The sequence below is a fragment of the Chiloscyllium plagiosum genome, unplaced genomic scaffold, assembly GCF_037043375.1.
Source record: "Chiloscyllium plagiosum isolate Xiang-an unplaced genomic scaffold, Cpla_swu_hap1 HiC_scaffold_2, whole genome shotgun sequence".
Classification (NCBI taxonomy): Eukaryota; Metazoa; Chordata; class Chondrichthyes; order Orectolobiformes; family Hemiscylliidae; genus Chiloscyllium; species Chiloscyllium plagiosum.
The window spans coordinates 127788806-127815067 of NW_028270140.1; the positions used below are offsets into that span (position 1 = coordinate 127788806).

At 41.7% G+C, this 26262-nt stretch overlaps 1 protein-coding gene across 24 annotated transcripts in view; it reads left to right on the forward strand.

Annotated features, from left to right (window-relative positions):
* The window catches only part of sorbs2b (sorbin and SH3 domain containing 2b), a 323367-nt gene that overhangs the window by 3738 nt on the left and 293367 nt on the right, over positions 1–26262 (forward strand). For 3 of the 24 annotated variants that reach the window (XM_088000756.1, XM_088000785.1, XM_088000798.1), the window contains exon 1: positions 5577–6240. The gene's annotated coding sequence lies outside the window, so the exon portion shown is untranslated. Of the gene's footprint in view, positions 1–5573; positions 6241–8492; positions 8750–26262 lie in introns of those variants that run through there. The other 21 variants (XM_088000731.1, XM_088000767.1, XM_088000814.1 and 18 more) reach the window with 16 other exon arrangements.

Consider the following 26262-nt stretch of genomic DNA (forward strand, 5'->3'; position numbering starts at 1 on the left):
TACCTGCCTGCTCTTGGTTCATATCTGTCCAAACCTTTCCTAATCATGTAAGGAAATGGGAAAAAAATATTATTTTATTTAACTGTAATAACTGTAAAAATACTGTAATAAATCTTTAACTAAGCCTGCAAACCCAGGAGAAGCTGTAAGATCCACTCTGCTCCCGCAGGAAGAAAGGTAATTGGGGAGCAGGATCTCAATCTGAGACTAAGTAGGCAGCAGTGATCCCTACATTCCCAAATGCTTCAAAGAGGTGAGCAACCTACAACAGACAACTTAATCCACTGGAGAGGTACCACCAGCATAGCTTTCACAAGATCCTCCAAGTCTAGTCCCAAGTAAGGTAGTCCCACAGCAGTCTCCTCTCCCAAGTCAACTTGCCCAGAATCAAGATGCTAATTACTCCAGAACAACTGGGGGTAATACGGTGGCTCACAGCGCCAGGGACCCGGGTTCGATTCCCGCCTCAGGCAACTGTCTGTGTGAAGTTTGCACATTCTCCCTGTGCCTGTGTGGGTTTCCTCCGGGTGCTCTGGTTTCCTCCCACAATCCAAAGATTTGCAGGTGAATTGGCCATGCTAAGTTGTCCATAGTGTTAGGTGCATTAGAACATAGAACATAGAACATAGAAGAATACAGCGCAGTACAGGCCCTTCGGCCCTCGATGTTGCGCCGATCCAAGCCCACCTAACCTACACTAGCCCATTATCCTCCATATGCCTATCCAATGCCCACTTAAATGCCCATAATGAGGGAGAGTCCACCACTGCTACTGGCAGGCATTCCATGAACTCACGACTCGCTGAGTAAAGAACCTACCCCTAACATCTGTCCTATACCTACCCCCCCTTAATTTAAAGCTATGCCCCCTTGTAATAGCTGACTCCATACGAGGAAAAAGATTCTCACTGTCGACCCTATCTAAACCCCTAATCATCTTATACACCTCTATCAAGTCACCCCTAAACCTTCTTTTCTCCAATGAAAACAACCCCAAGTGCCTCAGCCTTTCCTCATACGATCTTTCTACCATACCAGGCAACATCCAGGTAAACCTCCTCTGCACCCGTTCCAGTGCCTCCACATCCTTCCTATAGTATGGCGACCAAAACTGCACACAATACTCCAGATGTGGCCACACCAGAGTCTTATACAACTGCACACAATACTCCAGATGTGGCCACACCAGAGTCTTATACAACTGCAACATGACCTCAGTACTCCGGAACTCAATTCCTCTACCAATAAAAGCCAGTACGCCATATGCCTTCTTCACCGCACTATTTACCTGGGTGGCAACTTTCAAAGATTTGTGTACATGGACACCAAGATCCCTCTGCTCATCCACACTACCAAGTATCCGACCATTAGCCCAGTACCCCATCTTTTTATTACTCTTACCAAAGTGAATCACCTCACACTTAGCTACATTGAACTCCATTTGCCACCTTTCTGCCCAGTTCTGCAGCTTATCTATATCCCGCTGTAACCTGCCACATCCTTCCTCACTGTCTACAACTCCTCCGACTTTCGTATCATCCGCAAACTTGCTCACCCAACTTTCTAACCCCTCCTCCAGGTCATTTATAAAAATGACAAACAGCAATGGTCCCAAAACAGATCCTTGCGGAACACCGCTAGTGACAGCACTCCAAGATGAACCTTTGCCATCAACTACTACCCTCTGTCTTCTTCCAGCCAGCCAACTCCTAATCCAAACCTCCAACTCACCCTCAATGCCATACCTCCGTATTTTTTGCAGTAGTCTACCATGGGAAACCTTATCAAACGCCTTACTAAAATCCATATACACCACATCTACTGCTTTCCCCTCGTCCACCTCCTTAATCACCTTCTCAAAGAATTCAATAAGGTTTGTGAGGCACAACCTGCCCTTCACAAAACCATGCTGACTATCCTTGATCACATTATTCCTATCCAGATGTTCATAAATCCTATCCCTTACAATTCTCTCTAAGATTTTGCCCACAACAGAAGTGAGACTCACCGGCCTATAGTTACTAGGGTTATCCCTACTCCCCTTCTTGAACAAGGGAACCACATTTGCTAGCCTCCAATCTTCTGGCACTACTCCTGTAGACAACGAGGACATAAAAATCAAGGCCAATGGCTCTGCAATCTCCTCCCTTGCTTCCCAGAGAATCCTAGGATAAATGCCATCAGGCCCAGGGGACTTATCTATTTTCACCCTTTCCAGAATTTCCAACACCTCTTCTCTACATAACTCAAAGCCATCCATTCTACTTAATTGTGACTCAGTACTCACATTGACAACAATGTCCTGTTCCTGATTGAATACTGACGAAAAGTATTCATTCAGTGTCTCCCCAATCTCTTCAGCCTCCACACGCAACTTCCCACTACTGTCCTTGACTGGACCTATTCCTACCCTAGTCATTCTTTTATTCCTGACATACCTATAGAAAGCCTTAGGGTTTTCCCTAATCCTACCAACTAAGGACCTTTCATGTCCCCTCCTTGCTGCTCTTAGCTCTCTCTTCAGGTCCTTCCTGGCTACCTTATAACTCTCAATCGCCCCAATTGAACCTTCACGCCTCATCTTTACATAGGCCGCCCTCTTCCATTTAACAAGGGATTCCAATTCCTTATTAAACCACGGCTCCCTCACACGACCCTTTCCTCCCTGCCTGACGGGCACATACTTATCAAGGACACTCAATAGTTGCTCCTTGAACAAGCTCCACATATCAATTACACCCTTGCCTTGAAGCTTACTTTTCCAGGCCACATTAGTCAGGGATAAATATGGGGAATGGGTCTGAGTGGGTTACTCTTCAGAGGGTCAATGTGGACTTGTAGGACCAAAGGGCCTGTTTCCATACTATAGGGAATCTAATCTAATCTTACTTTAGTGGGCAGGAAATGAGATCCACATATCCCATACCTGCCTCCCCAAAGGAGCTATTCTATGTGAAGCTCAGTCATAACAGATTACCAGAAGACAGTGGAAACACATAAGGAGGTTAACCAATTGTTACAGAAAGGTTAGATATCTTTGGGAGGCCTTGGCTTTTGACCAACCGTAATGGAGAACATTGAATGGTTTTGTTGTGAGTTCTGCAGTGATGGAGTTGAGGCACTGGAAGGAGTGCACAAACCTCATCTACCAACTCCTAAAGCACCATCTATTCTGCAAATGGCTGGGTCTGCAGACCAGTCAATCATCTCAGAATGCATTGAATTGGGGTGCCAGCAAGTCATCCCTGTCCTCAAGGGAGTGCCTGAAAGAAAGTAAACAGAAACTATATCCTTCCACTCATGGCTCATTTCCAAATGGATGATGAGGTTTTGCTCTGTCAATTTTTTCCCATACTCATTTGAAAATGTTGGCTTATTCTTGTGATGTTATGAAGGTTGTGCTTCTTTGTCGAGAGGAGAATCCCAATATGGAGGGATGGTATTACGAGGAGAGGTTTAGTAACTTGGGTGTGTACGCAATGGAGTTTCCAAGAATGCAAGGCAACCTTATTGAAATATACAAGACTCTTAGAGGAGTTTAGAGGATAGATGCAGAAAGGTGTTTCCCCTTGTGGTAGAGAATCTAGGACCAGAGGACATCATCTCAGAATAGACGAAAGCAAGGACTGCAGATGCTGGAGATCAGAGTCGAGAGTATGGTACTGGAAAAGCACAGCAGGCCAGGCAGCATCCGAGGAGCAGGAAAATCGACATTTCGAGCAAAAGTCCTTCATCAGGAATAAGTAAGTGGCACATTTAAGACAGAGATGAGAACAAACTGCTTTGCTCACAGGATAGTGAATCTGTGGATTCTTAATCACAGAGAGTTGTGAAGACTGGCTCATGAACTATCAGTTATTTTCAAAACAAAGATAAACAGATTTTTAATCAGGAAGGGAATCATTGGTGATGGAGAAAAGGTAGGAAAGTGGAATTTAGGATTATTAGAACAGCCATGATCTCACTGAATGGTGGAACAGACTCAATGGGCTAAATGGCCTACTTCTGTTCTTATATCTTGTGTTTTATGTGTAGAGTGGTTGTTGGACTACATGGCTCAGTGCTGGTCAAAGAAGGGGACTTACCAAAATATTCAAATGACATAGTTGGTAAAGCTTGAACTTAACTATGCTTGGGAGTTAGGTAGAAACTTTGCTGAAGTATTGGAGTACTGTGCCCAATTCTGCACATCTTACTTTCAGAAGGATCTGAAAGTGTGAAGGGGTGTTGGAAAATTAATGAGAATCATCCCAGGGATGCATGACTTGAGTTACAGAAATAGTTTGGAGAAAAGAAGGTTGAGAAAAAAATTGTTAGAGATGATAAAAAGATATGAGGGACAGGAACAGAGGAGACTGGGAGAAATTGTTTCCATTGGCAGAAGTTCCAGTGGAAAACAATGCTAATGAATGGCTCAGGAATCAAAAACGACATGAATTTTTTTTTACACAGTGAGTGGTTCGGATCTAGAACACATGGCCTAAGGGTGTGTTGGAGACAGATTCAGTCATGCTTTTCAAATGGGAATTTGATCATTTTCTGAATAGAAAACAATTGCAGGACTATGGAGAGAAGGGTAGTGAGACTAGGTGTGATGCTTTTGCAGAGATCTAGCATGGACAAACTGGGGAAAATGGACTCCGTCTGTGCTGTAACCATTCTATGGTTCTGCGACTGACACATTGTTTGAGTGGCTTTTTATGGTTCTCACTTCTTATGCTCTCACTAATTCCATTGTAGCAAATGGATAATTTTGTATAACTAAAATGGAAGAAGTGTTTTTTAAAATATGAATATGATACTTGTCAGTCAAGTAGAAATGGAATTTGCTAAAGTAATACAGCTGTGTCGTTATCTTTTTAGGATTAGATATCCTTAGGATGCTTTTGATGCCTGAAAATGAGATATTAAATTGCTGTAATTGAACATACCGCACCACTCCAGTTTAGTCGAGTGTTTAAGCAAGGCTTGTAAATAAAATGGGAGGAAATGATGTGCACTATTATAATAACAATCCATTGGTATGCCAGTGGAAATTCTCCAAGAGGCAGGCGTATGCAACTATTGTCTGAATACTAACTCCTGACTGAAGCCAGGGTGGGTGGAGGGAGTCTTTGTTCAGAGAAAGATTCTTTCCTCTATATATGAGCAAGCTCCCTATTATCAACAAGGGAATGCTATAAAGAACCGTGTAGTGATGTTATAAATGTCGGAGAGATTGAGTAAACATATATTTCAGATGAAATGCTGAAAAATATCATGACTAATTGGAAATATTTATCATTGCTTAATATATATCCATAATTATTTGAACATTATTGTAGAGAAATACAATGTATTTGCAAAATAAAATCACAATGCCTAATGTTACAATACCCGCGTTACAATCTGGTAATAAACTACATTGCAACTGCGATATTGTTTCCCTATAAGCAGTATGCAATGTATCGGGAATATTAAAGTACTTCAGAAACTGTGCTACATAATGGTGAAGGACAGTCACAAATGTAAAGTTTGCTGAGGCAGTGGATCATATCGGCAGGAATTCGCGAATAAAGCCGGATTTAGGTTTAGGTATAGAGAATCTGCTATTCTATTCTTCGCATTGACCTGCACATGATCTGCCATGCCTGCAGCACAAATCTTCTGTTACAAGTTGCCGTGGTTACAAAAAGCTCATGGTAAACCAATGAGCTTTCTGCAGCATTGCTGAAAAGCACCAGCCATTTTGGTTATGGGTGCACACTGGAATAATGCTCTGCTTTATCCAGCAATAAAATCAGCTATTGAAGAGAGAGTCCCGCATTCCAGATGATCTTTGTCGCTCATAATGTCACCGAGTTGCTCGACTGTCAGGCTGTTCATTGCTGCCGCTGGACTGGATTGAAAGGAAATAATCTGCAGTGCAAATGTGTGGGCAGATCAAGCAAACACAGACAGTGTGCTGTGTGGTAAAAGAGCGTTGAGCTGTCACGTTACCTTAACTGTCTAACTGTTGTCTGCTATTGGTGACCAAGTAAGCAGGGTGTAGTCCCGCACTGACACTGTTTATGTACATTTCTGCTGCTTTATTTAGACAGACTCCCACTGAAGAAGCAGGTGTGTGATTTATCTGGGCTCCACACAGGCTGCAGCCTCTCTGGTGTTCCATGCTGCTTTCAGCGAGGCTGCTACATTTGGGACATCTGCTGGACGTGGAGACTGTTAAACCTGGTCAATCGCTGCTCAGCTGGTCTTCAGGTAAGCTCAAATTACAGTGTTGATTTCCCCCTTTTGAATGTGAAACTGGCAAGAAAAGACATGAGTAAACTACAATGCAGTTCTAATGGGGCATGTGCAATAATTCACCTCTGTTAGCACAGACCTTTATACTTCGATATTAATTGGGTGTTGTTGTGTTCATTGTAATAGATGTGTACAATTTAACAAACCTTCTGTCCCCGATCTCAATTTCCTAATTTCGTGGGTCTTCCCACATCAATGCTCACAAATGATCCCCGCAGTATAAAAGACAGGAGTTTCTGGTGGTCTTATTATACAAACCGATGTGCTCTACTCGCATGCTTCTCAAACAGTTGGAGTCAGCATCTATCAGAGTGTACGGTGATAACCTTTCCTAGAGAAAGGCAAGCCTTCCTTAAACATTGAATACTGTATATTTCAAAGTTAACCAGCTTGAACACATTTAGGGGTTTCTTTTGAATTATTACCTTTTTTGTACAAAATAACAGAATCAAATGGTTTAAGAATACAAAGGCTGCAGTATTTGTATATAGTGTTTGATGGTTCATGTAAATAATCCAATGATCAGTATGCGATTCAACTTGTATTATGATACTACAATGCTCAATATAACCCACTGTGTGAAGAGCTGAGAAATGGCTTTGACTATTTTGTTGGCTTAAACTCAAATTATATTTATTTCTCATTGCAAGCATCATTTACTGATAAAGAAAATTTTAATATTTAATCTCAGGTCATCAGAAAATAATTTCTTCAGCTAATTCCTTCCTATTAAAACCGTTCTAGTATTAAGATCATCTTGGTTAGCAAGTGGTTGCTGGAAGCATTCAGTAAATCTCATGGTGACAAAGAAAATATAGTTCAGCATGGATCTTGTTCTGATACTGTTAGTGTTTCAGTTGTAGCTTGTAATGTGATCCAATGTGTTTCCTTACTCTGGAATTAGAAAATAATTGCAAGTTTAAATTCTGCAATGTGAGCGTGGGTAAAGATCAGTTTTTTGACATCCCTTTCCATAAAGTATTAACAATCTGAGCTGGCTCTTAAAAAAATCCCACAATTTATAAGCTATCATCAGTGCAGTAGAATAATTGAGTGTTTTTCCAAAGAATAATTATCCTGTTTTATGCTCAGTGCACTCACGTTTTGATCTGCTCGTACCCTGTACAAGTAATTTAGGGGCCCTGTTTTGTTGTGAAAATGCTGTTGTTGCCATTGATGTTAAATTGGATTTTTGTGGCAGCTGTATGTTATATACTTGTGCATGATCCTTTGTTTGGGAGGGTAGTGAATGTCTGAGTCACTAACTTGTGGTCAGCAAAGTAGATACTGTTCCAAGAGCTATGAAGATAGCTGGAGATTGTTACTTAGGAAAGAGCTTGACTTTCATAAAAGTAAAGGTATTTGCTGACAATAAAATTTAAATCTTGAAATGTTTACAGTTTCCTCCTTAATAGAAGACTTCCTTGTCTCTGCAAAATCTATTTATGTATTGCCACAATTTACAATTTTCAGAGGATTTTGATCTTGGTTTTGTTTTGTTGCAATTAGAGCAAGACAAATCATTGGCTGTAACTTTTCAATTTTTTGGAGGTTAATAAGAAAGAAACAGTTTGAAAAATCTACCAAATGAGTTCCTTTACAGATTAGTGGAAGATCAGCTTTTCTTGTGGCCCTGATATCTCCTCGGAATTTGTTAAATTATCGCTTTTGATGATACCCTTCTGTCACCCTGACAGATTAGATAAAAGCCAAAAAGAAGTTGCTGCCAATAGATTCATGACCACGTTTATCATAATTTCAGTCCATCTGTCCTTAAGGAGGTTATTGTTTATGTACTGGACAATGATCTTTTATTTCACTACAAGACTGATATTTGAGTAATCCAAAACAGATTCCTGGAATCTATTGGCTGCATGTTACAAAACCCATCTAAAATCCAAAAGTCTTTTTGCTCCCCTTTTTCATGTTATTCTCATCACTAATACAGCCCATGAATGATATCCTTCTTACAGTGATGAGGCAGGGCAAAACCTCTGCTGGTTTGCTACATGCAGTGAAATTGTAAAAAACATTTACAAATATTTACCATTTCGCAAGAGGCCAGATTAAAATTTCCTAATTGTAGATCATCTGCAATTAAAAAAAAAAGTTATCTACCATCAGTCAAAGAGTCTTTCATGTTTTTAACACGCTACGTTTTTTCATGTCACTGGATCTGAAACATTAACTCTGCTTTCTCTCCACAGGTGCTGCCAGAACTGCTATGTTTTTTCCCCAGCAGTTTCTGTTTTGTTTCTGATTTCCAGCATCTATTTACAAGCTAGCATTACAGGAAAAATAATCAGCAACATGTCCACCAGCATAAAAGCTATCATGGAGAGAAAGCTGTGTGCTCCACTTAAGTTTCAAGATCAAAAATGGGACATCTGATGTTCCATCTGCTGTTTGACTGTCAATAGGAGAGCAGATTTTCACATGAATTACTGCCAGCCTAAACTGTCAGGTACTCCAAAATAGAAACTTTTGTTTTCAAACTGTTCCCAGACTGTTTAGTTGTGCTGTGAGACACCTCTGGGGAGGCGGAGGTTGACCCAGGGCTTCTAGCCCAGAGGCAGGGACAGTACTGCTGTGTTCCAAAGGGTCACACAATGTATACTGATTAAGTAGTTATCAAGCACACACTCTCTGTTGGTTAACAGAAAGCTCTGGCACTACGCTCTTCTCTAATTATTAAATAACATAACGGTATCGTAAAATATACTGGTTATCTCCTTTTCATATTCCCTTTCTATGGTTCTACATTTAATTGCAGCAATTGTGTAAGGGGCTATTTAAGTTTCAAGTCAAGGCCCAATGCTCTCTCAGGAGTTGAAGAAGAGATTTGCCGAAATTTCTTTCAGTCCAGGAAAGAGCTCTTGGTTTCTCAATGAAGTGACTAGTTTCACAGTTTAGCCATTGCTTGTGTAACAGAATACATGGGAGCCGCCCATTTATCATTATGGGTGCTGTCCTAATTATGATAATGGTCATACATACAAACTAGGAGCAGGAATAGGCCATTTCAGTAAGATCATGGCTGATTTGATTGCGATCTCAAATGCACATTCAAACCTACCCCCAAGAATGTTTAACTCTTGTATTGGCCAATAATCTGTCTTCTTTTGCCTTACAAATAGTCAATGATCATGTCACTGAGAGACAGGTAGAGGGGTCGTATCTCCCTTGGAAGGTGGGTGGAGGTCCTGCTCAACCCAAACTGGGCAGAGATCTTAGGATCAAGCTTTTCTCTCAATGGTGGTGGCTCAAAGACATTTGACCATTTTTCCTTGCTTTGTGCTTCAGAATTCGCCAGTCTTGAATGTGTGCCAAATGAGATTTTTTTTTATTCCTGTACTTTGGTCAAGGATACAACACGGCTGAAAAGTTAAAAATTATAACTCAACATGTCTTTTCTATGCCAAAGTCAACAGTTACTATTAATTATTTCTAACCTGTTACAATGCTTTGTGCATTTGATGTGGTTAAAGCTTCTTAATAAAACAGGCTTTGCTTAAATAATAATCTACACTGAGAGGACATGGCATGCTCAAAATTTAAATTTTAAAAACATTGTATTTTAATTTCTACTTCTGAAGAACTAAAATTCAATTCTACTGGAAGATTGTAGGATGTCCAAATGATGGAATGAACCCTAAAGTTCAGTTTTGACTTATAAAGGCAAGTGATTTTAAGGAATGTTAGCATGGGATGTGACAGAGGATCTTTTAAAGTTGATTGAGTCAACTTGTCATCATGTTCCAGCTGCAAGTTCTCACCAGTTTTTACTGTCCCTTTTGTTGAAGTGGTTGAAATGCCTGCCAGAGACCGACAGGTGCCGCATGAATGTAGGGCATGGAAATTGGGTTCCCGCAGCTGTAATTGGGGCCTCAGTGTGATTTAAGCTGGTCGGATAAAAGCTGTGTAGAGTGGCCACCCTACTGAGGAAATGCTTGTGTGATTGCACTGCCTGACTTATTGGAAACACTACTTAGATTAATTGGATCTGCGTATTGTGTTTGGTGCAGTTTGAAGTGATTTATTCAGTTTTGTATTTTGCTTTTATCTGTTTTCTACTTTAATCAGCCTCATTGAGCATTTGTAGGTTGCTGAGGGTGCTAGTTCTGCTAGGAGCAGCAGCCTCAGCTATCAGGATAAATAGCGGGCACACTGTAGTCAGACTGCTGCTAAGAAGGAGAATATTGTAGAGGAGAATAATGAGATACAAGATATTAGACTAGAAAGGATCAAGGTTAGTAAGGAAGAGGTGTTATCAATTCTAGAAGGAGTGAAAGTAGACAAGTTCCCTGGGTTGGATGGGATTTATCAGAGGATTCTCTGGGAAGCTAGGGAAGAGGTATTGGAGCCTTTGGCTTTCATCTTTGAGTTGTCATTGTCTACAGGTTTAGTACCAGAGGACTGGAGGATTGCAAATGTTGTGTCCTTGTTCAAGAAGAGCAGTAGAGATGACCCAGGTAATTATAAACCAGTGAGCATTATGTCTGTTGTAGGAAAAATTTTGGAAAGGATTATAAGAATTAGGATTTATAATCATCTAGCAAGCAACAATTTGATTGCAGATAGCCAACATGGTTTTGTCAAGGACAGGTCATGTCTCACAAAGCTCATTGAGTTTTTTGAGAAGGTGACCAAGCATGTGGATGATGTTGGGGCAGTTGACGTGGAGTACATGAACTTGATAACATGGTAGGCTTTGGAGAAAATACAGAGGCATGAGATTGAGGATGATTTAGCAGTTTGGATTAGATACTGGCTTTCTGAAAGAAGGCAGTGAGTGATGATTGATGGAAAATATTCAGCCTGGAGTCCGGTTATAAGTGGTGTGCCACAAGGATCTGTTTTGGGACCACTGCTGTTTGTTATTTTTATAAATGACTTAGACGCAGGCATAGGTGGATGGGTTAGTAAGTTTGCAAATGTCACTAAAGTCGGTGGAGTAGTGGACAGTGTGAAAGAATATTGCAGGTTGCAAGGGACTTGGAATCGGGCTGGGAGGTGACAAATGGAGTTTAATGCAGCTAAATGTGAGGTGATGCACTTTGGGAAGAATAACCGGAAGACAGAATACTGAGTCAAAGAAAAGATTCTTGATAGTGTGGACGTGCAGAGGGATCTTGGAGTCCATGTACATAGACCCCTGAAAGTTGCCACCCAGGTTGATAGTGCTGTTAAGAAGGCATACGGTGTGTTAGGTTTCATTGGTAGAGGGATTGCGTTCCGGAGTCGTGATGTCATGCTGCAACTGTACAAAACGCTAGTGCAGCCTCACTTGGAACTCAGCCACATGAGGGAGATTTAAACAATCCTTGGATAAGCACAAAGATGATGATGGGATAGTGTAGGGGGATGAGCTTAGATTAATTCACAGGTTGGCGCAACATCGAGGGCTGAAGTGCCTGTTCTGCACTGTATTGTTCTATGTTCTGTAAGAACATTAGAAATAGGAGCAGAAGTAAGTTATCTGGCCCATTGAACCAGCTCTTCTGGAGGTGCTGCTCATTAGCATTGCCCAGCTCTTCGTAAAGACTAAGTCCTAGCCAGAAAGGTCACCCTGAGCATAGACTGGAGTGGATAAGCACGACCCCAATACTCTATTGAGCAGCAGTAAGAGGATGCTCACTGACTCTCCCATTATCACCAAACTGGTGATATTTGTTCCATTACTGCTACTTCTAGCACTGCCTGCCTCCAGGGAATTTCTCAGCTTTGCCTAGAATAGGCAAAAGGGGATGAATTACTTCGTCGGAACTCCTGTAGAGAGTTCCCAGTCAGGGAACCACTCAGGCCTAAAGGGATAAACAGGAATTGAGAGAAGGAACAGGCTACTGAGTTGAACGATTAGCCATGATAATATCGAATGGTGAAGCTGGCTTGAAGGGCTGAATAGCCTAACCCTGCCCTTAATTTCTATGTTCTGTAGTGCTGAAGTCTGTACTTGTACAATTGTGTAACCAGCAAGACACTGCACGGTAGCTGGAAGCTTTTTGTTCACAGGATGGGCTATCATTTCTCGGTGTTAATCCCCATTGGAGAATCATGTAAGTTTCTGCCTGTTTTAATGGAAGCTACCATAGTGGCTTTGTCATCTGCCACTTGTGCAGGGAACCTTGAGATGATCGTAGTGGAGACACAGCAATGATCCTACAGCGTGTTAGCTGATGTTGGGGCTTGTCTGGCCTGGAGAGCTTTCCATATTCATCGAGGAGGTGGTGAAGAAGCAGGATTTCTGTCACTTTTAGAGAGAGAGGGAAACATGCATTGCCCCTACTGTTGCAGCTATGGGACTGTGGTTTATAATTCCCAATGATCTATAAGAGAGCAGATTACAGGAGATGTGTGACTCCTGGCACAGTGGTGATGCTGTGTGAGATGACAGGACAACAAGCTGTAAGGAGACTCCTTCATATTTTCACCCTTGGTGTTGAAACTCTCTGGCTGCCTTCCAAAACCTCATGTAACAGCTCATGTGTGGCCAGCAATTTTCTTTTCATAGCTCAAGTCCACATCTCTGCTGGCCTCAGCAAAGTTGGGAGAGTGTCTTGTCCTTTAGCAAGTCGTCTCTTAGACTGCCCGTGTCACCACATCCTGCTCGCTTCTGCCAAGGGGGATTGCTATGTACAATCTCCTGTCATCTCTATAGCGAGGCAAAGCATGTGCTGCCCCTACTGCTGCAGTAACTCTGCCAGGGTGCCACAGTTTTAGCTGCTGCATAGAAGGGATGGGTACACATGAAAGGGTACACCTACTGTTGTTCACTTAGAATAATTATCCCACTTCCATGATGCTACCCACTTAAGACTTTTACTGCTGAGAAAGGCCTAGAGAAATGGGAGGTGCACTGACATTAATCCCATTGACTTTGTAAGTAACTGAAGAAAGGTTAACCAAATAGCTTCTTTTCCAGGCATTTCTCTCCTAGAATCTTGGAATCCCTACAATGTGCAAGCAAGCCATTCAGCCCATCAAGCCCACATTGGCCCTCTGGACAGCATCTCTCCCAGACCCACTCCCCAACCTATACCTGTATCCCTGTGTTTCCCATGGCCATTCAACTCAACCTGCACATTTGTGGGAGGAAACCGGAGTACCCAGAGAAAACCCATGCAGACATGGGGAGAATGTACAAACTCCACACAGGCAGTTGCATGAGGCTGGGATTGAACCTGGGTCCCTGGCACCACAAGGCAGCAGTGCTAGCCACCTAGCCTCTGTGCCACCCTCATGCCTGTTAACTCCTTCTGAAGTACAATTCAGGAGTGTTGTGCATCTTCTGATACAGTGGCAGTATTCACATATGTGTCAAAAAACAATTCAGTCATGAAAGCCATCAATTCCAGTGAATTGCAGCCTGATCCTGACCTCACTGAGGTTTGCAAGCATGTATTTCCAGCAGGGTTTGTCCAGTGCTGATCAAAAGCAGGATCTGGGTTTGACTATTTCCCACTTAAACCCAGAGAAGCTGAGGCTAATTGGACCATTGCCCCTGCCATTTCAGGCTAAGGTTAGCTAAGTAAGCTCAGAACTGAGAAATCCAACCTGGTCCCTTGACTAAATTGCTCCTTGATTCACTGAGGTGCACTGGTGGTGGAAGACCCTTGGTTATTAATCAGAAAATATTGAAGAATTGTAAAAGGAAAGGACAGCATTCTCTTTATAATGGGTAGCTAAATGGAAGCTACTATTATAAATCCTGCTTTGCCAGGATTGTTCTGTTGATTAGTCCAGAAACAATTAAAATGTGGTTTTGACAGCATTTGTAGCTCCCAGGAAAATCTATGTGGGGTTGGAGTGTCATCAATAAACTGAATAGTCTCTGTTCATGACATCAAAATAAAGCAAAGTAATTCAGGTCTGGGAGGTCTGAAATAAAAACAGAAAGTTCTGGAGAAACTCAGCAGGCTTGGCATCTTCTATGGAGAGAGAAACAGAATTAACATTTCCAATCTGAAGAACAGTTATATCAGACTTGAAACGTTCAGATTTGAAACGTTCACTCTTCTTAGTTGCTGCCAGACCTGCTGAGTTTCTCTGTTTTTATTTCAGTTTATGAGCTCTCATTATGGTACAGTGAATATTCTGTTGAAAGGTTGCCTTGTGGTGTGGTTATTGTATTAGCTAGAAATCTCTGCAACAATTTGCTGAACACAGTAATATTAATAAGTGTTGGTTATTGTTTTAACAGAGCATTGGGAGAGTAGTAGGTCATTTAGCCACTTGAATGTGCTTTTCAATGGGATATTTCACATCTGACTCTTTGCTTCAATATCATATTCCTTTAATATCTTTTTGGGTAGCAAAAATTGACCAAACGTCATGTGCAAATGGGAGTGTCGAGCTTCTATCATCCTTTGTGCTTAGAAATATTTCATAACTTCACTCCTACAAAGTCTAATTTTAGACCATATCATTTCGTGAAACTCCAGTTAATCGGTTGATAGAGAGAAACAGTTTCAGAACAAAAAAAGGCTTTTTAGACATTTTGTCATTGATTTGCTTCCTGGTTGACCATGTATCTCAATGCCACACTACCTCTATTTCCCCTGGTGCCATTAATGTTGTGTAATGACAAGAGGACCCTAGAGGAATGTTCCCTATAAGCTTTGTAGTTATGTAGCAGCTGAGAAAACCACCTGCGAAAACTTCTTCTCTGTTTTAAATATACCACACAAGGAACAACTAAAGTTAGAGAGAATGTTGCCCTGGAGCAGCCTTGCTGTGATGTCACAGAGCTGCACATCCCTGGGTATAAATGTCACAGTGTGGGTGGAATTAGAACTATCTGGAAGGATCACTGTATAGGATAGTAAGAGTGACACTCACTGCAAGATGCACAGAGACATGAACGTCAAGAAGATAGATCAGCAACTACCTAATATAATTTAAAATCATAGCCTGGTACAGATGACCATGATAGTATTTAGAATGGAAGTATGAGAAATAGTGTTTCTTTGAAGAATAAGCTTAAAGCTAGTTCATGACTTTGCCATCTCTTCAACTAGTCTGTCTTGAACCCAAAAAAACTTATTGTGTGATGCAAAAAACACATTAACAAAAGAAACCTATTGATTTGAATGGTTGACCTTCCACTGCCCTCCAGGGGAAATAACTCGAGAGATTCACCCCCTCCTCAACTCGTTCCTAAATGGCCTATCCCTTATCTTGAGATTAGATCACCTGGTTTTAAACTCAGCATCCAAGGGTAACATTTCATTTACGTCCACATTTGTATACCCTCTAAGAAATCTGTATCTTCACTTGGATCACTTCTCATTCTGTGAAACTCCAGCAAAGGTAGGGTCCTGTTTCCTCAAAAAAGCAATCCCACTATCTCCAGAGTTAGATTGGTGTTGCACTCCTCCTCTGGCAAGTCGATCCATCCTTCAAAAAAGAGACCAAAACTGTACCCACTACTCCAGGGGCAGTTTCACAAAGGCATGAACACCAGGTCAAGGAGACACAACCTTGAATGTTGAGCTAGGCTACTCAGGGTGCCGCTCGGGTGGAAATCTGCAACTGTCCCCCGAAAAGCTGTTGAAGGTATTCAGTTGAAAATTTCAAAATTAGGATTGAATAATTTTTTTGTTGTTGGTGGATAGTTATTAACAATTACAGCACGAAGGCAAATTGAGATGAGCTACGGATGAATCATATTTCAGTTCAAGGGCAGGACCCTGTTATAATTTTTAATGCCATACCAAACAGGGTCAGCCTTACTCTAAAATGTCAGCAACAAAGATTTCCATATTGTGATACTGAAAGTAAAGCTGTATCTATTTACTGAAGTCAGACATTTTGCTTTTATGATTTTAGGTTTTATTCTGTGGTCGCATTCCACATAATGTATGAGGCAATTCTATCATTTTGTAGTTAGCCACTTAGCTAATGTGTGAATTGTCTTGAGAGCCCACTGACTGGGTGACAGTGTGCCTTTAATGTAACATTCATTGATAGACAACAACTGATTTCAGGCAAACGTTCTTAATGATATCAAAGCACAGCCGAACCTCTGTTGGCCTTGTCCAGCTGGAATGACTGTAGTGCTTGTTGGTGATGGTTCCCTTTTTTTATATATTTATCCCAGAAACGCCATTGTGATTGTACTCTGTTGGCAACAATAGTGAAATAACTAGCTTATGAAACCTAGCAGTAACATAACCCCACCTTTTAGGCTGTGCTGCCTGTCGACTTACCTCTGCAACCCCTTGCAGTGGTCTCGCAGATCTTTTACTTTTAACGTATTTTCAACACTAGTTTACTGTAATATGCAGCTTAGTTCCCTTTCTGTATTGTTGCTTTATGCCAAACAGAATGTGTCCACCTTGTGAATACCTCCGATTCCTTTCAAGTCCACATACCTACGGGATATATATAAAAGCAGAAGAGGGGACATTCAAACTTAGCCCAGGGATTGCAGGCCTTTTAAAGAACTTGGTTGCATCTGTCAATCAGTGGTTTTTAAATAAGAAGCATGTCCCTGTTAGAATGAACACGGTCAGGGTGATTATGCTGACAGCTTTGCCACTTGAAGCATGCATCAGTGATGTCTTTTGGCCGGCTGCACAGTCAATCAGACAAATTCCTTGTCACATCTTCCCTGCCCACCCTCACCCCCACCCCCCCACCCCCACTATTTACTTGGGGTCATGTGATACCTGATTTATTGGCCTCTTCCCGCCCTGGCACAGTTCTTCCTGTGGTGAGTGGGGGAGGGAGTTCAGTTTGAAGGTCACCAGATCACACTCTATCGGTTGGAAGTGGGCCTCCTTTTACACAGCCCCTAGTTCCCTCTTCATTCCCTGGAGCCTCCTACTCTGGACCCAGGTGTTAAACCCCTGACTCTCCCTCTCACCCCCATCCTACTGCAGCAAAGCTGTCCAGTGGCAGCTCAGCACAAGGAGGTGGGAGACTCCCCTCAGATGGTGAAGGTTTCCCTCTCTGAACTAATTCACGTCCCTCTCAGCAGTAAATAACTCTGGGAAGGCTGCTAGGGAGGGCACCGTCATTATCCACGTTTTCAGTGGGTTAGGGATGGTGAAGGTAAGTCAGAATCTGGACAATTTGTAAAGTCCTGCTTTTAAAGTGTCCACAAGCTCTGTATAAAATATATTCTATACTTTCTAAAGTAAATTACTTGTATTTATTATTCTAAGCTCTTTAAACTATCACAATTGTGTCCCTTTCTCTGTCTAATCACTTTTGTTCATACAAAAAGAAGCCAACTTTTGAGTCTTTTGTCATGAATTATACATACTGTTAACCTGAATGGAGAGTTGTTGTTTACGCTTTTATTAATAGGGAAGGAAACTAAGAGACAAATTCTTTTTAATTTGACTTCTGCATGTCGCAGTGGCTTGTTAAAGTATGTGTGCAGTTGAAAAGGGTCTAAGTGTGGCGGGGTGGAGGTCCTGAAATTAGCCAGTGTTCATTTGTGGCCTTGTTTTAAAAATCCCTATCTGTAAAAGCTAAACTCTGCCTGTTAATGAGAGCACTGACGCTCCCAGTGTTATCTTGAACTTGGCCTTACCCCCTCTGAAGGCTGCACCTGTTCCATCCTCATGACTGACAGTTTTCCAAATGCTGCCTGTTTGGAGACCTGGTGTGAACAGGATATGAAGCTAATTTATTCCCGCTGACAGGAAGCCAGATTTCACACATGGACTGGGAGCTAAAGCAAACTGAGTGAAGAGTTAATGTTGCCAAGAGCCAGTGAGAGGAGGTCATCTGAGCTATGGTGGGTCCCAGCTCATAGGACAAGACAGACCAACTGTAGAGTGTTGTAAATTTTAATGTCAGGCTGTGCAACATTATCTTAAATTACCATTAAAATAACAGTAAGCAAGTGGACTAGCAATTGAAGAGCAAGAATCTGGTGGACGTTCCAAATAATGTGTAAAATAATCAAATCTGTCAGAAGAACATTAAATTCTCTACAGTGTAGAAACAGGCCCTTCAGCCCAACAAGTCCACACCAGCCTTCTGAAGAGTAACTCACCCAGACCCATTCTCCTACATTTACCTCTGACTAATGCACCGAACACTATGGGCAATTCAGCATGACCAATTCACCAAAGTTGCACATCTTTGGACTGTGGGAGGAAACCCATGCAGACACAGGGAGAATGTCTGTGTGGAGTTTGTACAGTTGCCCACAGCTGGAATTGAATCTGCATCCCTGGTGCTGTGAGGCAGCAGTGCTAACCACTGAGCCACCGTGCCACCCCTGAAGTTTATGTCAGTTCACCCTTTGCACTGTCTGCTCTGATGCCAGGAAATAAATCCAGGGAAGTTATTTGGGTGGAACTGAGAAATAAGAAAGGGATGATAACCTTATTGGGATTGTATTATAGACCCCCTAATAGTCAGAGGGAAATTCAGAAGCAAACTTGTAAGGAGATCTCGGCTATCTGTAAGAATAATAAGTTGATTATGGTAGGGGATTTTAACTTTCCAAACATAGACTGGGACTGCCATAGTGTTAAAGGTGTAGATGGAGAGGAATTTCTTAAGTGTGTACAAGACAATTTTATGATTCAGTATGTGAATGTACCTACTAGAGAAGGTGCAAAACTTGACCTACTCTTGGGAAATAAGGCAGGGCAGGTGACTGAGGTGTCAGTGGGGGAGCACTTTGGGGCCAGCGACATAATTCTATTCGATTTAAAATAGTGATGGAAAAGGATAGACCAGACCTAAAGATTGAAGTTCTAAATTGGAGAAAGGCCAACTTTGACGGTATTAGGCAAGAACCTTCGAAAGCTGGTTGGGGGCACATGTTTGCAGGTAAAGGGACGGCTAGAAAGTGGGAAGCCTTAGCTAATGAGAATCCAGAGAAAGTATATTCCTGTCAGGGTGAAAGGAAAGGTTGGTAGGTATAGGGAATGCTGGATGACAAAAGAAATTGAGTGTTTAGCTAAGAAAATGAAGGAAGCATATGTCAGGTATAGACAGGATAGATTGAGTGAATCCTTAGAGTATAAAGGAAGTAGGAGTATACTTAAGAGGGAAATCAGAAGGGCAAAAAGGGGACATGAGATAGCCTTGGCAAATAGAATTAAGGAGAATCCAAAGGGTTTTTACAAACACATTAAGGACAAAAGGGTAACTAGGGAGAGAATAGGGCTCCTCAAAGATCAGCAAGGTGGCCTTTGTATGGAGCCACAGAAAATGGGGGAGATACTAAATGAGTATTTTGCATCAGTATTTACTGTGGAAAAGGATATTAAAGATATAGAATGTCGGGAAATAGATGGTGACATCTTGCAAAATGTCCAGATTACAGAAGAGGAGTGCAGGATGTCTTGAAACAGGTAAAGGTGGATAAATCTCCAGGACCTGATCAGGTGTACCCAAGAACTCTGTGGGAAGCTAGAGCAGTAATTGCTGGGCCTCTTGTTGAGATATTTGTATCAACGATAGTCACAGCTGAGGTGCCGGAAGACTGGAAGTTGGCAAACGTGGTGCCACTGTTTAAGAAGGGTGGTAAGGACAAGCCAGGGAACTATAGACCAGTGAACCTGACCTTGGTAGTGGGCAAGTTGTTGGAGGGAATCCTGAGGGACAGAATCTACATGTATTTGGAAAGGCAAGAACTGATTAGGGATAGTCAACATGGCTTTGTGCGTGAGAAATCATGTCTCACAAACGATTGAGTTTTTTGAAGAAATAACAAAGATGACTGATAAGGGCAGAGCGCTGGATGTGATCTATATGGACTTCAGTAAGGCGTTCGACAAGGTTGCCCATGGGAGACTGACTAGCAAGGTTAGATCTCATGGAATACAGGGATAACTAGTCATTTGGATACAGACTGGCTCAAAGGTAGAAGACAGGGGGTGGTGGTGGAGGGTTGTTTTTCAGACTGTAGGCCTGTGACCAGTGGAGTGCCACAAGGATCGGTGCTTGGACTTTACTTTTTGTCATTTACATAAATGATTTGGATATGAGCATAAGAGATACGCTTAGTAAGTTTGCAGATGACACCAAAATTGGAGGTGTAGTGGACAACGAAGAGGGTTACCTCCGATTACAACAGGATCTGGACTAGATGGGCCAGTAGGCTGAGAAGTGGCAGATGGAGTTTAATTCAGATAAATGCGAGGTGCTGCATTTTGGGAAAGCAAATCTTAGCAGGACTTATACACTTAATGGTAAGGTCCTAAGGAGTGTTACTGAACAAAGAGACCTTGGACTGTAGGTTTATAGCTCCTTGAAAGTGGAGTTGCAGGTAGATAAGATAGTGAAGAAGGTGTTTGGTATGCTTTCTTTTATTGGTCACAGTATTGAGTACAGGATTTGGGAGGTCATGTTGCGGCTGTACAGGACATTGGTTAGGCCACTGTTGGAATATTGCTTGCAATTCTGGTCTCCTTCCTATAGGAAATATGTTGTGAAATTTGAAAGGGTTCAGAAAAGATTTACAAGGATGTTGCCAGGATTGGAGGATTTGAGCTATAGGGAGAGGCTGAACAGGCTGGGGCTGTTTTCCCTGGAACGTCGGAGGCTGAGGGGTGACCTTATAGAGGTTTACAAAATTTTGAGGGGCATGGATAGGGTAAATAGGCAAAGCTTTTTACCTGGGGTTGGGGAGTCCAGAACGAGAGGGCATAGGTTTAGGGTGAGAGGGGAAAGATATAAAAGAGACCTAAGGGGCAACGTTTTTCACACAGGGTGGTAAGGGTATGGAATGAGCTGCCAGCGGAAGTGGTGGAGGCTGATACAATTGTAACATTTTAAGAGGCATTTGGATGGGTATATGAATAGGAAGGGTTTGAAGGGATATGGACCGGGTGCTGGCAGGTGGGACTAGATTGGGTTGGGATATCTGGTCGGCATGGACGGGTTGGATCGAAGAGTCTGTTTCCTTGCTGTACATCTCTATGACTCTATGACTGTATCTACTCCTGACTTTTATTTGACAAAGCTGCTTTCTGTGGATTTATCTGCATTCCTTTGACCATTCCATTTGGTCACTGCTAGCGTAAAATGAATGTTATGCTTAATGAGTTTTTTTTAAGATGTCCATCAGATGTTATTGTTGTATGGTTGTACTGCCCTTGCATTACAAAATCAACTGTGTCTTATACCTCTAATCCTACCAATAAACCTGTTGGCCAATTGGGTTACAATTACTGTTCATAATTATATGTTTGGTCTCGCGTGGTGCTGCACATTGGTGCAATGCACCAACAGATATTTATATTATTGCCTCCTGTTTTATGGGTCTCTGTTTCACTGTTCTGGTGTTGCAATGTAGGAATGGTGAGGATGTGCTAACATCTTTACAATCGTGATGCACCTATTTTATTATCACCACCTTATGCATGACTACTTACCACCTATTCTACTTTTTGGCTTTTATAGTTTATTTTCTTCTGCGTGTGTATATAATGTGTGTAAAAATCCCAACTTGAGGTTCTGTGCACATTGTGACTCACTTTGTTGTCACTGCATTCATTAGCTGCATTAGCAAGGAGAAATCCTTTCTGTATATCCAGTCTCAGAACCCAGCTTGCTGAAACATACAGAAGGGTGCATCCTCCCAGGTTTTGATGCCATTGCTGGGCGAGGGTGTCATGAAGTGTCTTCTGTTGATGCAAACAAACCTTTACTGCCACTAGTTAATCACAATCATCAGTCAAATCATGACCTGCAGAAAGTGCAGTGATGTACACTGGGATGTCCATTCTATGAATAAATCACCAAAGCTATAATCCATTACCACTCCAATTATTTAGTCGGACAATTTGATGTGTGCTTGACAGGATACACAAAAGAAAATCCTTTTTACCAAGTCCTGCGGCAATGATCAGCGGATGGATTTGTAACAGATACGAGAATTAGTACAATAATGAGTATTCTATTTATATCTATGATGTATGAAGGCAACGAAGATTGCTAGTGGGAAATTGGTGATAAATTAATTTTTTTATTTGCTGAGGGTGTGGGAGTATCCCTGGCGATACCAGTGTTGTACCTATCCCTGATTGCCCTTGAAGTTGCTAATAGTGAGGCACTTTCTTGAATCCTGGCAGCGTCCGTGGTGATGGTGCCTGTGTGCATGGATTCTGAGTTTGCAATGATGAATAAAATGGAGATGAAAACCACAAGAAGTGCAGATGCTGGAAATCAGAAACAGGAACAGAAATTGCTAGAAAAGCTCAGCAGGTCTGGCAGCATCTGTGGAGAGAGATCAGAATTAACGTTTCAGGCCCAGTGACCCTTTTTCAGACCTGAGACCCTTCCAAGATCTTTTCCAAGAAATGGAGATGGATTTCCAAGTCAGGATATGCGATTTTGTACATGTTTGTATAATTATTTAACATGTTACTTTGTGAAAGCAGTAGAGTTATTTGTGGTTTTAGAAAATGTGTATTGCTAACACAAACCAATGCAATGGACTTGTTCTAAATCCAATGAGCACATGAAACAGCAAACCCAATGTTTGAATGATGAATTGCACGTTCACCTTTATATCCGAGGAAGCTTGGAATTTTGAACATAACAAATAGGAGCATCAACCCCTCAAACTTGCTCCACCATTTAGTACCATCAAGACTGATCTTATCTTAGCCTGAACTCCACTCTCCTGTCGACTCTCCATAACCCTTCAACCCATTACTAATTAAAAATCTGTCCATCTTCTCCGTAAATTTACTCACTGTCCCAGCATCCACCACACTCTGGGTAATGAATTTCAGAGATTCATGACCCTTTGCAAGAAGCAATTTTTCCTCATCTCTGTTTTAAATCTACAACCCATAATGCTAAAACTAAGACCTCTCATTCTTGATTGACCCATAAGGAGAAACATCCTGCCTATGTCTATAATTTCTTATCTTCCTTGGGTTTATCCTCTCTCGCCTGAATGTGTGATAGCTGAATGAATCTTTGGCCTTTCCAGACAGTTATTCTTTGTGTGAGGATGGAGAGCTGTACCACTGTGCTGTTCAACTGCAGAGATCATTATAAACAAGTCATAGGGACAGGAGTAGGCCATTCAGTCCCTCCAGTCTGTTTTGCCATTCAGTGAGATCGTGGCTGATCTGTGGCCTAACTCCACATGGCCCCCAAGCTCTTATAACCTTCACTTACAAAAAAATTATCCATCTCAGATTTAAAATTCACAAGTGATCCTGCATGCTGTGCCATTTGTGAAAGAGAGTTCCAAACCTCTATCAGCCTTTGTTTGCTAAAGTGTTCAATTCTGGTCTCCCTGGTATAGGAAGGATATTGTGAAAATTGAAAGGGTTCAGAAAAGATTTACAAGGATGTTGCCAGGGTTGGAGGATTTGAGCTACAGGGAGAGGCTGAATAGATTGGACTGTTTTCCCTGGAGCATTGAAAGCTGAGGGATGATCTTTATAGAGATTATTAAAATCATGAGGGTCATGAATAGGGTGAATAGCCAAGGTCTTTTTCCCAGAGTAAGGGAGTCCAAAACAAGAGGACATAGGTTTAAAGCGAGAGGGAAAAGATTTAAAAGGGACCTTAGAGGCAACTTTTTCATACAGTGGATGGTGCATTTATGGAGGTGGGTACAATTATAACATTTAAAAGGCACCTGGATGGGTACATGAATACGAAGGGATCAGAGGAATATGGGCTAAATGCTGACAAATGAGATTAGATTAATTTAGGATATCTGATCAGCATGGATGAGTTGGACCGAAGGGTCTGTTTCCGTGCTGTATGACGATAAGTCATAGGAACCGGCGTAGGTCATTCAGCCCCTCAAACCTGTTTTCGCCATTCAGTGAGATTGTGGCTGATCTGTGGCCTAACTCCACAAACCTGCCTTTGGCCCAAGGCCCTTAATACTTTCATTGAACAAAAATTTATCTATCTCAGATTTAAAATTCACAACTGAACTGCCATTTGTGGACAAGAGTTCCAAACACCTACCACCGTTTGTTTATGAAGTGCTTCCTAACTATCTCTCCTGTCCCCAGTTTAGAATCTCCAACCAGTGGAAATAGTTTATCTTTAACTACCTTTGTCTTTTCCTGTTAGTATCTTGATGATTTGGATCAGATCACCCATTGACCTTTAAATTGTGGAGAAAACAAGCTTAATTTATATAATCACTCCTCATAACTAACCCCTGATATCCAGGTATGAATCAGTACTGGCTTTACATGATGTACAAAATCCAAAAAGTCACTCTTCATACTGTTCAGCAGTGGACATTTGATAGCAGTCAGCAGTAAAATGGTGGACAATTTTTAATCTTCCTATCTCTTGGCTCACTAAGTCTGACTGTGCCTCTCCATCACCAACCCCCACCCCCACCCCCACTACTTCAGAGAATAGTTGAATATGCACGTACCAGCAGCAAATCAGCAACCTTTCTGATCTTTGTGCAACCTCTCACTGTACAACTATGCCCGCCTCTCCCCCTCTTCCCCCCCCCACAAGCCATCACATTTCATACCAAAACTAATCCCTGAAACATCTGAGAACGATTATTATCAGTCATGCCAGCAAAGTTGTGCATAATCGAACCTATGCACGAACATTGATGCATAGGGGAAGAAAAGGTCTTCTTTTGACATGGCAAAATGAGTTTCAGAAATAATTCATTTCCAAAGATTGAATGAATATGAAAACCCGGAAAATCAAAGCACTACTGTCACATGACTAGCAAGAGCTTCTTGGCAGGACTCTTTTGAAGTTAAGTCCTGTTCACTCTAGTACAAGTAGTAGTGCTGTACAAAGGAATACATCAAAATATTTTCAAATTCAGCACACTCCATTTATTTCCCTTCCTGGACACCAAAAATAGAAGTTTGTGCTGAAGTTAGATCCCTGACTTTCAGGAATAATCTATTAATTTGAATTCATATGGAGTTTAATGAATTGGCTTTATTCTGGGCTAAGTTAGTTGAAAATCACAACTTGGGAACTCAAGTTACATGAGTGACTGAAATAGGAATATGGAGAATACTCTCACTTAACAGGACAGTGGTAGAATCTGTGCCTAATAAATAGAGGTCAAGTCATCAGTTCTCTGCTAGGATGGGTGCTCTCAATTCAAGATCAGTTGGGACTCTGTGAAATCTGATGGCCAATTCACTGGGTGCATTTAAGCTCTTGGCTTCCATATGGACAATTGTGAATTCCATCCTGGGGTGAACAGAAGCCACACTGGCCTCAGGTCATGGTGATGGACTGAGAGTAGAAATAGACTGTCATCTCTTTCTCAAAATGGGGTAGATGTTTGTTTTTTGCACAGGTGGACTCCCAAGATGTGCCCTATAGTTTGGTAGCTTATGAGCATCGCTTCCAATACCCTTTTGACTCTGCAAGAGTCAAACCTTCGGGCCACCAACTGCCCTAGTCCCATCATGTGGCTTGAGGAATTTTGGTTCCTTATTCCTCTAAGAACAGTTTAAATATTGAATACAGGAGTTGGGAATTCATGTTGAAGATGTAGAGGACATTGGTGAGGCCTCTTCTGGAGTACTGTCTACAGTTCTGGTCACCCAGTTATAGGATGGATTTTATTAAGCTAGAGAGGATGTTGCTGGGAATGGAAGGTTTGAGTTACAGGAAGAGGCTGGGACTTTTTTTCACAGGAGCATAGGAGGTTAAGGGGTGACCATATTGAGCTTTATAAAATCATGAGGTATAGGGATTAGGTTAATGGCAGGTCTCTTTTCCCTATGGTGGAGGATTTCAAGACTGAGGGCATTTTTAAGGTGAGAGGAGAAAGATTTAAAAAGGACACGAGGGGCAACGTTTTTACACAGAGAATGGTCCATGTATGGAATGAACTTCCAGACGAAGTATTGGATGTGGGTACGGTTAAAATGTTTCAAAGGCATTTGGATACATACATGAATAGGAAAGGTTTGGAAGGTTATGGGCCAAGCACAGGCAGGTGGGACTAATTTATAGTCAGCATGGACTGGCTGGACCAAAGGTTTTTGTGCTGTATGATTGTATGACGGTCTAAACCAG